Source organism: Caretta caretta, chromosome 14 (genome assembly GCF_965140235.1).
Source record: "Caretta caretta isolate rCarCar2 chromosome 14, rCarCar1.hap1, whole genome shotgun sequence".
NCBI classification, from domain to species: domain Eukaryota; kingdom Metazoa; phylum Chordata; order Testudines; family Cheloniidae; genus Caretta; species Caretta caretta.
The window spans coordinates 40,412,588-40,426,786 of NC_134219.1; the positions used below are offsets into that span (position 1 = coordinate 40,412,588).

The 14,199-nt window shown below is 49.5% G+C and overlaps 1 pseudogene; it reads right to left on the minus strand.

The window, feature by feature from the left end:
- LOC125629614 (tripartite motif-containing protein 10-like) overlaps nucleotides 1-13,956 on the minus strand; it is a 176,279-nt pseudogene extending 162,323 nt beyond the window's left edge.
- Nucleotides 13,957-14,199: the final 243 nt, after the last annotated feature.

Below are 14,199 nucleotides of genomic sequence, written 5' to 3' on the forward strand. Positions count from 1 at the left end.
AGGAAATAGGATATTCTGTAATGGAATTAAGTGAATTATTAGGAAAAAGTGTTTTGGGACAAGAAATATTTGCTCAGGATTTTCTTGGGGAGAAGCGTGTAGAGAAGTCCTGGCAATTTTGGGAGAACAATGGAGAGATATCTTGAAACAAAGTCAGAGAGATAATTGGCCAGAGATACTTAATTGGGCATTGAGTTATTATTCTTATCTTATCTATTCTTATTAATCAGTCATTCCAAGATACCTGGAAGGTGCAAGTGCATACGTGTACCATACGCCGGTGCAGCCATGTCCTTTTTGGTATAGCCAACGGAGAGGCACAAGAAGTGTATCCAGTAATATATACAAGTGCCTGGGGCATAAAACAGGGTACTATGAAATCGTATCAGAGGGAAATGGATTGTGGTAAATACCCAGAGAGGGATGAAGACAAACTAATAAATTCTGGTAGCCAAATAAAAATTGGGGTAACCTTACCATGAAAAATGGTTGGTGGGGTCTGTACGAAATAAATCAAAACACATGTTGGCATCTGTTAGAATATAGATATTCGGGCCTGCCTGTAAAGGCCTATACTTGAAGAATTTAGGTGTATTTTTATTACTTAGCTAGTTATAGAGGTATAAAACAAAGAATCAAAATCACAAGTCTGCCTGTGTACGGGCCTTCTCTCACTAGAATAGTCTGAGGCTAAGCAGCAGGGCAGCCATAGGCTGGGAAGCAACCGGTCACATCCTCACATTCCAAACCGGTCACATTGAAATCAGGTGCTATTGGGCTGTTAGGAATACAATCCTGTCCTGATACTGCCTATCGCCTCCAGATAAAGATAGTTAAAGAAAACTTAGTTAGATTGCATTCTGTCTGGCAAGAAATCACTTATCAATGGTTGTAATTATGAAACTCTCATTTCTGTATTGCTTTATCTTTATGGCCCCCACTTTTCTATTGTTAATCTGTCTGCTGTATAATTAATTTTGCTAGGTGTAAGTTAATTAGGGTAGTGGGATATAATTGGTTAGAGAATTATGTTACAATATGTTAGGATTGGTCAGATAGATTTCAGTAAAATGATTGGTTAAGGTATAGCTGAGAATATTACTATATAAACTGGGGTCAGACAGGAAGTAGGCGGGGAAACTGGAATCATGCTTGCTAGATATTAACCCCAATAAACATCGCACTGTCTGCACTTCGGACTTCTGGTCTTTTGCTGCTTGCTGTCTGCGTGACAAGAACCAGGGGAGTGGGAGAGTGGAGGGCAGCCCCCTAATAGCATCAAAAGAAAAAGGGTAATGTAAGAATAAATAACCAAACCCGGCCTACGGACCAAGGAATGTAGTGTAAACAATACCACTGACACCCCCACGAGACTGAAACCTTTATCACTCGCCCTAGATTGACACTGCCGAATTTGGAGGAAAGAGAATGGAATTATACAGTCTGGGATATGGAAATATAGACCAATGAAGGAACATTAAATCAAATCAAATAACCACCCAGACTTGTAATAACTGTAAAATATGAAATTGTTGAAGAAGTTGTAGAAAAATAAGGACTCAGATGTGTGCCTAGTACGATATTGTATGTCAAGTGACGGAATGGAGTGACATTGAATGGGCAATGTTATTGTGGATTTGTGAAACAACTGTATCATTTCTGCTATGCTTCTGGCTCGGGCACGAAATGTGTAAGCGATATAAAAAAAGACATGCATTGCTGATTAAGATTAAAAAAAAATATGCTTGGGGAATTGAGGCTCACTAGGGAGATGTGCATTGTATAACCTTATACTGCTTGTGTAATTCTTCCTCAGATAAACTGTTGTGCATTAAGTATCCTGAATCTGATTTGTTCACTGTCCCGGTAAACATTCTGCCCAGTTGTGGGCTGTTAAAGATTCCTTTCAGCACACAGTAATATCCTTATCCTCTATTTATTAGCAATGACCAAAACAGTCAGAATACACACGCTAAGCAGACAATGCTCATCACTCCCAATAGGGCAGACAAACTTTTCCTGTTGTCCAGACTGGGTCAGGTGATCTGGGGAACTCCAGCTTTGGCAGGGTGTTGAAGTGTTGGAGCTCTGATCTTGAGCTGTGTCCTGAAGTTGGTTCCCAAAGAATTTCCTTTTGGACCCCAGATAATACAGTGAAACTTGAGTCCTGCTTAGCTGTACCTTAACCAATCATTTTATTAAAATGTTACTAACCAATCCTAACATATTGTAACAAAACTCTCTAACCAATCATACCCCACCACCTTAACTGATTTACACCGCGCAAAATTAATTATTCAACAGACAGAAACAATCAAAGAACCAGACAGAGACGGTACAGATAAGGAATAGAGAAGTGGGGACCATAAAGACAAAGCAATAAAGAAATGTGGGTTTCACAACCACAACTATTGTGGCACCTTAGAGACTAACAAGTACTCCTTTTCTTTTCGCGAATACAGACTAACACGGCTGCTACTCTGAAAACTATTGATAAGTGATCTCTTGCCAGGCAGCATGCTGTCAAACTGTTTTCTTTAACCATCTTAAGAACTGGCAGCTCTGGTCTGAGCATGGGCAGCAGGTATAATAGGCAAAGGGAGGCTAAGTCTCCCCTAGCGCAGCCACCAGCGGACGCCTTGGCTGTGATGGTCCTGACTTTCTGCGCCTCTTCCCCTCCCTGCTTCACTCCTTTCCTGAGGCCCCCACCGCCGGCCGCTACCTGGTGAGTCCCTCCTCTCTGCTCCTCCACTCCACCTCCCCACCCAGGAGGTTCCCATTGCTCGCTGTGTCCCTCCCCGGGGTGGGGGGCAGGGGCTGGCGGCTTGGGGCAGCTCAGCGGCCTGTGGCTTGGGCTGCTGCTCAGGCCAGTTCTCCTCCGGCCACGGTGGGCGTGGCAGGGCTCGGGGCTCCTGCGGGTGAGTAGAAGGGCTGGGGTCTCGGGCAGAAGGGGTGGGGCCGGGGGGCACTGCTCCCTCTAAGCACTCCGGCTTTTTTTTTTGCTTCAGCGGCGGCACAGAAGAAATTATTTGGGCGCACGGCCGGTTAAAAATTAGAGGGAACGTTGGCCAGGGGACTAGCCTCTCCGAAAAGCCCTTCAGGGTTGAGCGGAAAAGGGTGGACTGTTCTATGACGACAACGCCTATCAGGGCTGACAAACTCACTGCTCTTCAGGCATTGCTTTCATAGTATTTATCCACAACAGGTCATGGGCGGCCTCTAATAAAGGCTCAGGTCACACTGGTCCTCAGGATCATTGTAAGACGTGTGGGCAGAGGATGAACTATGTTTGTATACCAGAAAGTGTTTTATAGTCTGAATCCGGGCAGGGTTGACAAACCAGTTTTGCCGGACAAAGGGATATCTCTCTCCCAAAGTTAATAGGTAGATTAAGCATTATAAAGAACACAGTTGCAGCCCTGTTTGCATATAGGAATGGTTCTCAACCAGGGGTATGTGCCCCCCCTGGGGGTACACAGAGATCTTCCAGGGGGTACATCATCTCATCTAGATATTTGCCTAGTTTTACAACAGGCTACATAAAAAGCTTAGCAAAGTCAGGACAAACTAAAATTTCAGACAGACAATCACTTCTGTATATAGCTCTATATATTATACACTGAAATGTAAGGACAATATTTATATTCCAATTGATTTATTTTATAAAATTGTATGGTAAAAATGAGAAAGGAAGCCATTGTTCAGTAATAGTGGCTCTGACACTTTTGTATGTTCATGTCTGATTTTGTAAGCAAGTTGTTTTTAAGTGAGTAACTTGGGGGTAGGCAAGACAAATCAGACTTCTGAAAGGGGTGCAGTGGTTGGGAAAGGTTGAGAGTCAAGAGAAAGAGCACACCGGAGAACAAACAATGTGGGGTGGGGGCACGTCAGCAGTTTACTGGACTATAACTGGGGGACAAGAACCGCACCCTGCAACCCTTCAGGAAGGAAACAGGAGAGCACATTTTGCATTCATCAAAAGGGGGATCCCAGTGATGGTGGTTGTTGACCCTGGGAGAATGCTTTAGACATTGATTTCATGTGTTTAAGTTAAACTCAGACTATCTGAATCCTGTTATACCTGGTGTTTGATGCATAACCAGTTGGTCTGATTGCTTCACTCACTCTCTCTTCAATCTTAATCTTTGTTGATAAACGCCTGTTTGTTTTCACTACAAATATATCTCAATGCTGTGATGTTATATTCGCAAAAAGAAAAGGAGGACTTGTGGCACCTTTAGAGACTAACCAATTTATTTGAGCCTCTAAGGTGCCACAAGTCCTCCTTTTCTTTTTGCGAATACAGACTAACATGGCTCCTACTCTGAAACCTGATGTTATCTTGGCGCTCATCCTCAGGTCAATCAAACAAGCTGGTATTGTCCCTTTGCGGACGGCTTACCTGGGCATTTCTGAGTGTCCAGTGGAGAGGGGCTGGACACTGCAGAAGGACACGTCAGAGGAGCTGGAGGATGAGGTCGCGCCTAGTGTTAACCTGCCAGGCAAAGTAAGGACTGGCAGAGCCCTGGGGAGTTTGGGTGGGGAGTTAAAAGGCCTGGAGGTGACAGGGAACTGACACCCAGTTCAGCAGAAGCACGTCTCCCTCGTGCTGAGGCAGGGGGGTAACAAGGAGATTCACAGTCCGGGGCACCCTGAGAAAACGTCACAGCCGGAACCTGCAGCCTGTGGAGCTCAGGGATGGTGAAATAACACCGCCAAGGGGCTTAAAAATCAACCATCCACCTCCAGTGCTGGGGATTCCACAAGCTCCCTTGGAAGCTATTCCAGGGCTTTAATACCTGTATGGTTAGAAAGTTTTCCTAATCCCTACCCTAAATCTCCCTTGCTGCAGGTTAACACTTTTAATTCTCATCCTAATTTCAGTGGCCACGGAGAACAGCTGATCCCCAGTCTCTGTATAACAGCCCGTAGCATGGCTGCAGACCATCGCCAGGCTGCTTTTCTCAAGACTAATAGACCCACTTCTTTTAACCTTCCCCTACAGCTTAGGTTTTCTAAACTTCAGTTCATTTTTTGTTGCTCTCCTCAGGACTCGATCTGATTTGTCCTCATCTTTCCTAAAGTGTGGTGCCCAGTACTGGACACAGGACTCCAGCTGAGGCCTCCCCAGTGCCAAGCAGAGCGGGACAACGACCTCCCGCAGCTTACATTCAACACTCACATTAATACACCCCAGAATGATACCAGCCTTTTCCCCAGCTGCATCAACGGCTGACAGCCAGACAGCCGCGGAGTTCATTAAAGACCATCCCCCCTTACCTCCATTATTCAAGACACTGGGAGTTTGAGAAACTCAATTCTACTTTATTCTTTTCCAAGCAAGTAATAAAAGCTAAATCCCCACCCCCACCCCCCATCCAAGGCCCAGCCCAGCACATTGGTGCTTCCAGCACTCATGTACCCGAAGGAAGGAGGAACAAGTTAAAACTGGTAGAAAAGCGCTCACAATCCATAAGAGAGGAATTTCCCCTGCCTCTTCCTCTCAGCAATGGGGAGACGCTGACCCCTCTCCACATCTGTCCTCTTGGGGCATCATTGGTAGCCCTTTAGAGTTCAAGGATGACTTCACCCAGCACTCGTAGGACATTTCCTCTCTCTCTGGGACATGTGCAGTGAGTTCACAGTTCACAGCCTCAGCTCTCTGGTTCGCAAGAGTAAACAGTGCCCTTTCAAGGCCCTGCCCACCCAGCCACCCTCTCCTCCTCCTGACTGTATCTCACATCTCTGCAGGATCAGGCAGTCACTTCGTTCCCCATTTTAGTCTCGACTCTTGGAGTGCGTATCCAGCACTCACCCTCATTGTTTTTGCAGACAGATACTCATCATTTTCATTGTTCTAAGAGAGAGAAAAATCTCATAACAAAGGCTAGGGAAACGTGAAAAAAAAATGTGAAAGGACTATTTTGGAAAGTGATCATTTGCCTTTTGAAGTCCTCAATAAATCTGAGCTCCATCCTGTCAGAATAATTTAATATAAAAATATGTGATAGAACAGCCTTCACCAAAAAGAGAAAAGCCCACAATCCAGGGTGGGCTATAAACCACTTTCCTGTTCATGAATGAAATCCCAGAGAATCTTAAGATTCAAAATCTGGAGAACATATTTACCCATTTCCTTCTGAACAGGCCAAACCTGCTTTACTTAGCACTGCTGCATTATTTGGCTGTGTTATGGACAAAAGTTTTAAAGCATCATCGTCATAAAAAAAAGAGGAAAACAAGACAAACCTAACCAAAAACTTCCTGTCTACAAATGATCTGGATTTGGCTGGAAAAACTCTAGATGCCACTTTACCAATAGATGGAGGCTGGGATTTGTAGACCTGAATTTATGGGGGCTAGTTTGTATGGCTCACCAGTGATCTGATTAGAAGAATTTAGGTTCGTGTCCCAACTCAGGCTCGCAGGGGGATAAAGAGCACAGATAGTCTATGGCAGGAGCGGACTCTTGGGGTGTGTGGCAAGGGCAGTGACACTGAGGGCAATGCCAGAGTTTTAAGATCTTTATTAAAACAAGTGAAAAAGCAATCAAAGCTACAAGGCACAGAGTCACAAATAAGTAATACGATTCTAAAGTTCCTGGTGGTAACATTCCTACTCTAAAGACTATTTAAGGTAGCATGCTCACACCCTTCCCGGAAGACCGGGTAGCAGGAGACAGAGGACTAGCCTTGTCTCTGGCATGCCCGATAGATTTGATGGTCTAGGTCGAAGTCAGGACCGGATGACGAGTAGCTATGTTGCCAACCTGAACGGATAGCTTAATAGAAGGTATAAAAAGTGACGAACGAGCAACCCCTCTGGGTTGTTTGCCCTTTTATAGGGTTTATTTATAATTTATTGAATGCTGGTGTATAAGAAAGAAACAGTACAAAAATTAAATGCTTTTCAGCATAATCAGGAGCAGTGCGAGGATGTCTGGGAATGAGACACTCTCACTCCAAAGGGGAGTATTAGTGACTCTAACAATCACTCTGCTAATGGGGGATTGGAATAAACTGCTCAGGGTCAGTCTAGACTAGAAAAAGGGGAGGCGGAACAAAGGAGATGCACTAGCTAATCCCAACCTCTTTTCCTGCCCTAGACAGACACTCGGAGACTGATATTATCAGTCACCATTTATTCCCTCTCTGGAAGGCACAGATTTGTCTCAGGTCACTCCGCAAGCTGCTGGCAGAGTTGGGAACAGACCTTAGGTCTCCTGAGTCCCAGGCCAGTGCTCTATCCACTAGGCAATGCTCCTGCTCTCACAGAGGCTGATGCTGCTGTAGCAGAGGTGGGAAATCCAGGCTTCCAAGAAAAGACCCTGTGGAAATCAGTCTCTGCTAATGCTGCTGTCTGAATGCAGAGGGGGCAAGGAGAAGAGGCAGAGGGGGTGAGTGACGAGAGGCAGCATCTCTATACCCCTGTGCTCTCCCTCGCCTTTTATCCCATGATCCCCAAACAGGAGTGTCCTTCTCCTCATTTCCATGGCAGGGGGATCCCGGCTGGGAGGGGGAAGGGAGAGGGGGGAACTTCAGCCAGGCGGGAGGAGTTTCCTCTCTCCCTTCCCCCACCTGTGTCCCATCATCTCAGCAGTCAGGACTGCAGCAGGAAGTGGGGAGGGGCTGATGGGGGCTTCCACTCCTCTGCCTGGGGTTTACTTACACCAGGCAGAGCCAGAGGGTCACTGAACAGGTGCTGCTCGGCTGCTGCTGGATCCTCACCCCAGCGATGGGAAGCTGCAACACAGTGACTGTTGGGGAGATGGAGACACTGGATTCTACCTCCGAATCCCACCCAAACACTCCCACGGAATGAAAGTGAGGGAGGAAATTCCCGACAGCTAACAGGGTGGGTGGGGAGCCGTGACTGATATTTGCCTCGATGCTAGGACACCTGCTGTCGGCTGCCCTGACCTGGGTGAGATGGGGCAGAACTGAGGACTGTCGTTCACAGCACATTTTTGAGAGTCCCAGCTTTCTCCTTTACTCGCCAGATGTTTCTGTCTCAGTTTCCCTGGTTTCTCACCTGTGCGGGTGCCTCTCGGCCTCTTCCTTTCTTCAGAGGCCTGGAGAGCCGGGACCCATGGCTCTTCCTCTCGTTCCAGCCGGGCGATCAGGTCAAGTATGGGAATGGGAAATCCCGCGCAGGGGGTGAAATCAGGCAAGTTCAGGGCGCATGGAGTCTTGGTAGAGTATTTGTCACAAGGAACATGCCCTGAGTTTAACCTGACCCTATGGGGGGAAGGATAGCTCAATGGTTTGAGCATTGGCCTGCTAAACCCGGGGTTGTGAGTTCAATCCTTGCAGGGGCCATTTAGTGATCTGGGACAAAATTGGACGAGATGACCTCCTGAGGTCCCTTCCAAGCCTGATATTCTATGATTATATAGGACACCTTGGGAGCAGCAGACTTCTGGGGGTGGGGGTGGAGTGTTGTCATGCCCCCACTAGGAGTTCTCAGGATAGATGCTCTCTGGGGGACTTGCTGGCACACACAGCTCGGGTTTTAAACTCCTGCCTATTTCCAAACCTGCAGATAGGCACTGGAACTAGCGGTGCTGGGTCTGTTGCTGCACCCTGGGGCTTGAAGTGGTTTCCATTCTATCCAAAGTTTACAGTTTGGTTCAGTGGCTCTCAGCCCCCCACTGTGCAGATTGGTCCCGCACCCCTGTGCCTGCAGTACGGAGAGCCCTCCCCATGGATAGTCCCAAAAGGACCTGTGAACGGTGTGTGAAGGAGAAATAATACAGGCAGGACAATCCCCTGCTTCTGGCCCCTTGACAGCTGGAGAGATGGGGATGAATTAGCCTGTCCATTAGGCTTCTGACTCCCCTCTTCCCTTGAATGGGGTATGGAGATGCAAGTCTCTCTCACTGTGGAGCTGTGAACTATGCGACCCTCCTCCTCCAATCCAACTGATCAGGGAAGAACCTGACCAGATTCAGACACACAGACCCCATGGCTTCCAATAGCTGAGGGCACAGGAATCCCTTACCCAGTGAGGTCACCGTCTCAGAGGTCTCCTGCATGACGTCCCTGTAGAGGGCTCTCTGAGCGGGGTCCAGCAGAGCCCCCTGCCCCTCAGTGAAATACACAGCCACCTCCTCGAAGGTCACCGGCATCTGAAACAACAAGAATTCCCCACTGAGCACCTGCTGCCCCAGCCACAATATCAGTAGTCATGGGGGAGGAGGCCCAGAGTAGCAGAATCCCATCCCCACCCTGCTCAGAGCAGCCAGGAGGCTTCAGGGGGTGGGAGATGGTGAGAGCTCCTTGTCCCCCCAGCACACGGAGCAGGGCAGGGTCTTCTCATTTCCCACCCGCCTGCCAGCCACAGGCTGATACGGGAAACAGAGCTCTGAGCCGGGGACAGGGACAGGAATCCCAACAGCTTCCCTTCATATTTCACAGCAGCCTCTGGCCAGTGGGGTCAGTTTTCCCAGCCCTGCCTGGGGGGGCGTTCCCTGTTTCAGAAATGGAGGAATGCTCCCCCCCCCCCACACCGGCCAATGGGCCTGTTCAGAAAATCAGGCCCAGGTTGATCACGTCCCAGCAGGTTTATCACAGCCTGTCTCTTCCCCACCTCCCATTGTGTGTTTCCTGCCCTTCCCCCTCTACAGCAACTCCCCCCTGCAGCTCCCTGGAAATCCCCTACCTGAGCTGGCTCCATCACAGCCATTTCCCGTCCCTGTCCCCTGGAAGCGGGATGATCTGGAGTGAAAAGTGGACGTGATTCCTCAGCCTGTTGGGGCGAGACAGACAACGGGGGAGGTTTCAGAAGGGGCTTGAGTCCATTTCACACCCCGATTCCCCCCAGGCTCCCTCCCAGCAGACAGACGCTCTGGGCTCTGCCACGCTGAAAACCCTCAGTCACTTTATTACAACACAGACCCAGCCCCTCCCACCAGCACTGAACCCCTGAGACACTTTTAAACCCTCCCAGGGCAGAGTCTCTGAGACAAATGCTAGAAAAGAGCAGAATCAAAGGAGCCACTTTGGGCTATCCCCCCGACATTGGCCCCGAGGGCAGTGTGTCCCCCCAGCAACACAGTGATTTGACTGGTGGCAGAACCTGGCTTTTCCTCTGTCAGCTCCTCCCCTTGTTCCCAGGAGAGTCAGGCTGCCCAGGGGTGATGCAAGGAATGGATCCAGGCAGGCCTGGGAGCTGGGAACCTCCCTCCCCACTTCTTGCTCCTGCTGCTGCTTTCGGTCTATTCCCCTTCCTGTCTCCTTCCCTCTCCCCTCTGCCTGGGAGAACTGGGGACTGTCCCGTTCCCATGGGCGTTTGCTCTCCAGTGTGAGCCTGGCTGTGTCACTGAGAGCAGCAGCTCTGGGACCCGCAGACACAGGGGAGCCTCCCCCGCCCCCCAGGTACAAACTCAGCAACAGGTCCCTGAAAGGGGCCCTTTGTGCAGAGTCACTTTCCTGCCCGGCCCCAGCCCTTTTCGCCGGGGTCTCTCCCCATCCCCTGCAGGCTCCGGCTCAGGGGCTGATGTCGGCAGAGCCCGGGGATGCCCGAGGGGACTACTTCCAGGTCCAGCGAAAGTCCCCACCTGGGCTGGGCCCAGAGGGGGGGGTTAATGAAGGTCTGTCCCTGGCACAGACCCCACTGGGGAGCAGCAGTTTCACACTCTGGGCTCTCAGGTAGAGGAGGCAGAGGGGTGTCTGACCCAGGGACCTCAATTCAAGGGCTCTAATATCAAGAGCAGAGAGACACACACCAGCCTCCTCCTCTCCCTTAGCAATAGCCAGAGGCTCTTGGTGGCAGCAGCTAATGACTGAGCCTCCCTGTCCTGCCCCTTCAGCCCCCAGGGACAGGCAGGTAGAGACTGATCACATTGGCCCATCCGCACTCACCCCAGGCCAGAGCCAGCAGTGACTCTGGTCTGACACCGGTGTGGCTGAGATCTGAATCCTGTCTGGAAATCAGACCAGGGCCCTGGGGAGCCCCAAACACTCAGGAGACAGACCCCCAAATCATGAGTGTGTCTGAAAATAATAAATCGGGAGCAGGGCATTGCTTGGTGAGTCTCTCCTCTCCTCTTCTCCACTACACCTCCCCTGACCCTGGAGGTTCCCATCGCTTGCTGTGTCCCTCCTCAGGGTGGCTCGGGATGGTGCTCGGGCCGGCCTGGGGGTTGGGCGGGTGCTTGGTCCAGTGCTCCTCTGGCCGCGGTGGGAGTGGGGCAGCCTTGGGGCTCCAGCAGGTGAGGGGAGTGAAAGGGGCAGAACCTCGGGCAGAAGGGGTGGGGCCAGGGTGCGAGCCTCCCTGAAAGGGGGTTTCACCTGCCACTCATGGGTGTGACACTAAGAGTCCTTCAGTGTTGACCGGAAAAGGGTGCATTGTTCTATGAGGGCAATGACTCGTTTACACTGCTCTATATACCATACGCTGAAATGAAAGTACAATATTTATACAATACTTATATTCCAGTTGATTTATTTTATAAAATTATATGGTAACAATGAGAAAGGAAGCAATTTTTAAGTAACAGTTTGGCTGTGACACTTTTGTATGGGTATGTCCGATTTTGTAAGTGAATAGTTTTTAGGTGAGGTGTAACTTGGGGGTAGGCAAGACAAATCAGACTCCTGAAAGGGTTAAAGTGGTCGGGAAATGTTGAGAGCCACTGGCATATAGAACCAACAGAGCGAGCACACTGGAGAACAAACAGTGGGGCACGTCAGCACTTTACTGAACTATAACTGAGGGACAAGAATTGCACCCTGCAGTCCTTCAGGAAGCAAACAGGAGAGCACGTTTTGCATTCATGAAAAGAGGGATCCCAGCAATGGTGGTTGGTGACCCTGGGAGAATGCTTTAGCAGTGGATTTTACTTGTTAATGTTAAACTCAGACTATCTGAATCCTGTTATATCTGGTGTTTGACGTGTAACTTGTTGGTCTTATTTCTTCGCTCATTCTCCCTTAAATCTTAGGGCTTGTCTACACTGAGCATGTGGAGAGAGAGAGAGAGAGAGACAGAGAGATGCTTAGGGGGTTGAAAGCTAGCTAACAATGAGTCAGAGAGTTGAGAAATTCAAAGGTGAATTTTGCAGCCATTGAACCTGAGATATACACAGACACTGAGTTCAACCATGGTCCTGGGTAGAAATCAGATTTTTTTAAAAAGGTCTGACTCTGTCAAAGGGCTATTATTTATTTTGGGTAAATGCAATCTTAGTACAGCAGAAAATTCAGAAGGTTCTCAAACTATGTTTGAAAATAAAGTACACGCACAAATGCTTATTTGGAGGGGAGGGGGAATTTGTCTCTACTCATCTTTATAGATTGCAAGTTCTTTGGGGCAGGGACCTCAGCACCTGTAAGCTGCTGATTTGTGTATCATGTTTGTTTTCTTGGAACAGGGAACTGGGCGCACTGCCTTCTTCCCTGCGTGCCGCACACACATAGCTCCCGGCTGCAGAGTGGTGGATGAGGACCCCAGAGCAGTCGTTCACATCAGCGCAGGGCTGACAGCTGCCCCCACCCCAGCTGACAGCTGGACTAATTGCTGGAGCCCTCCTGCCCCAGTGCTGATATCCTGAGATGTCAGCCAGGTTCCAGGCTCACAGCGGGGGCCCCCAGCTGTCAGTCGGGAGCTGGGATCACAGCTGGAGGGACAGCCCAAGGGGACAGCCCAAGCTGTGAGCCTGGGGCAGGGTCAGTTTCACAGCAGGGAGCCGGCAAGCTATGAGATTGAGGACTGCTAGTATTTCACGTTTCCTCTCTGGCTTCATGGACGGGGTGGGGGTGGGGTCCAGCTGTGAGCCCGAGCGGCTGCCAGTGCCCCACAATGCCAGACTTCAGTCGGTGAAAGCGCCCCTGCACCGGTGGCAGAAGAAGGGCAGCGTGGGCATCAGCAATGGATTTAATGGCTGCAGTGCCTGTAACTTAATTTAAGTAACTGCAATCTAACTTAAGTCAACCTAATTTTGTAGCGTAGACAAGCCCATTGAAATAGATGGGGCAGTTCCCTCCTCTCAGAGCTATTGGCTCAGGATCTCTATATCAGTTATGCTCGGGCCACATTTTCAAATGTATCTTTTCAGTCATCTGGGCTGGAAGGTTCCTTTCTGGTTGCTGATCTTTTTTAATCATGTGACTCCAGCGATGGGTCCCTAGGGAATACCCCATAGCACCTGTGTTTAAACCCACTCCTGTATGTTCCATGCAGCAGAGCGAGGGTGGCTGTGTCCATGATTCATGTGGACGCCCGGCTGGCAGTGCCTGGGCTGTCAGGGGTGTGGTGGGAGCAGCTCGTTCCTTCCATTCCTGCCTGGCAGCAGCTTGAACACATCTTGCTTCAATCTTCTGTGCAAGGAATGTGCCTCACCCAGAGCTCTGATACCCACCTCTCTCTAAAGAACAATGCGGGGTGACAGGCTGGGGCAGCATCAGTGGCCAGGGCTCCCTGCACCTGCCTAGAGGAATGAGCCCGCAGGCAGAGATTTAGGTGGAAGCAGAAATCAGGGGAGAAAATCTGGGAAACTGGGAGACTCTGTGGCTCTCAGAGACTCTGAGTGTGTTCCTACCTTGTATTTCTGGGCAGCCTCCTCCATGAGAAGCACCGTGTGAGATCTGTGCTAGGGGGATCTCTCACAAACCACACACACTGCTTCCCTGGCCTTGTCACAGAACAGATCTGGGGCTTTGTTGTGCATCTCACACAGAGTCTCTTTTCCTGGTTTGAAATCCAGTTGTTTGATTTTTTCCACTATATTTGCTAGCTGATAATTATTCTGGAGAGCCCTTTCTGGGTCTGGGCTCTGTAGGTAGGGCAGCAAAAAGGGTCAGAGCCCAGCTCTTCCCATGTCTCCCAGCGCTGAGTGATGCAGCCTCAGCAGAAGTTGTGACCATAGTGTGTGGTCACTGGGTCTGCCAGATATTCCAGACAGATGGGACATTTGGTTTCCTCTTGGATTTCCCATACAGGAGCCACTGAGGCCATGGCTGCTGGGATCTCTGGTCTTCTGTTCTATCTGCATCAGAAATGGTTTTTCTGAAAATGGGAGGTCCCTGTCCCAGCTCATATCAGCTGCACAGGTGCAGAATAAGGTGAAGAGAAAGGAGAGCCCAGGAGGAGGAGCTGAAGAAAGATTAGGAAAGAAGAAAGCAGGAATTACATAGGCAAGGAATGGGAGCAGTGGGGTATAAAGAACAAGAAAGGGAATGAAAGGAAAAGGTTGGGAAG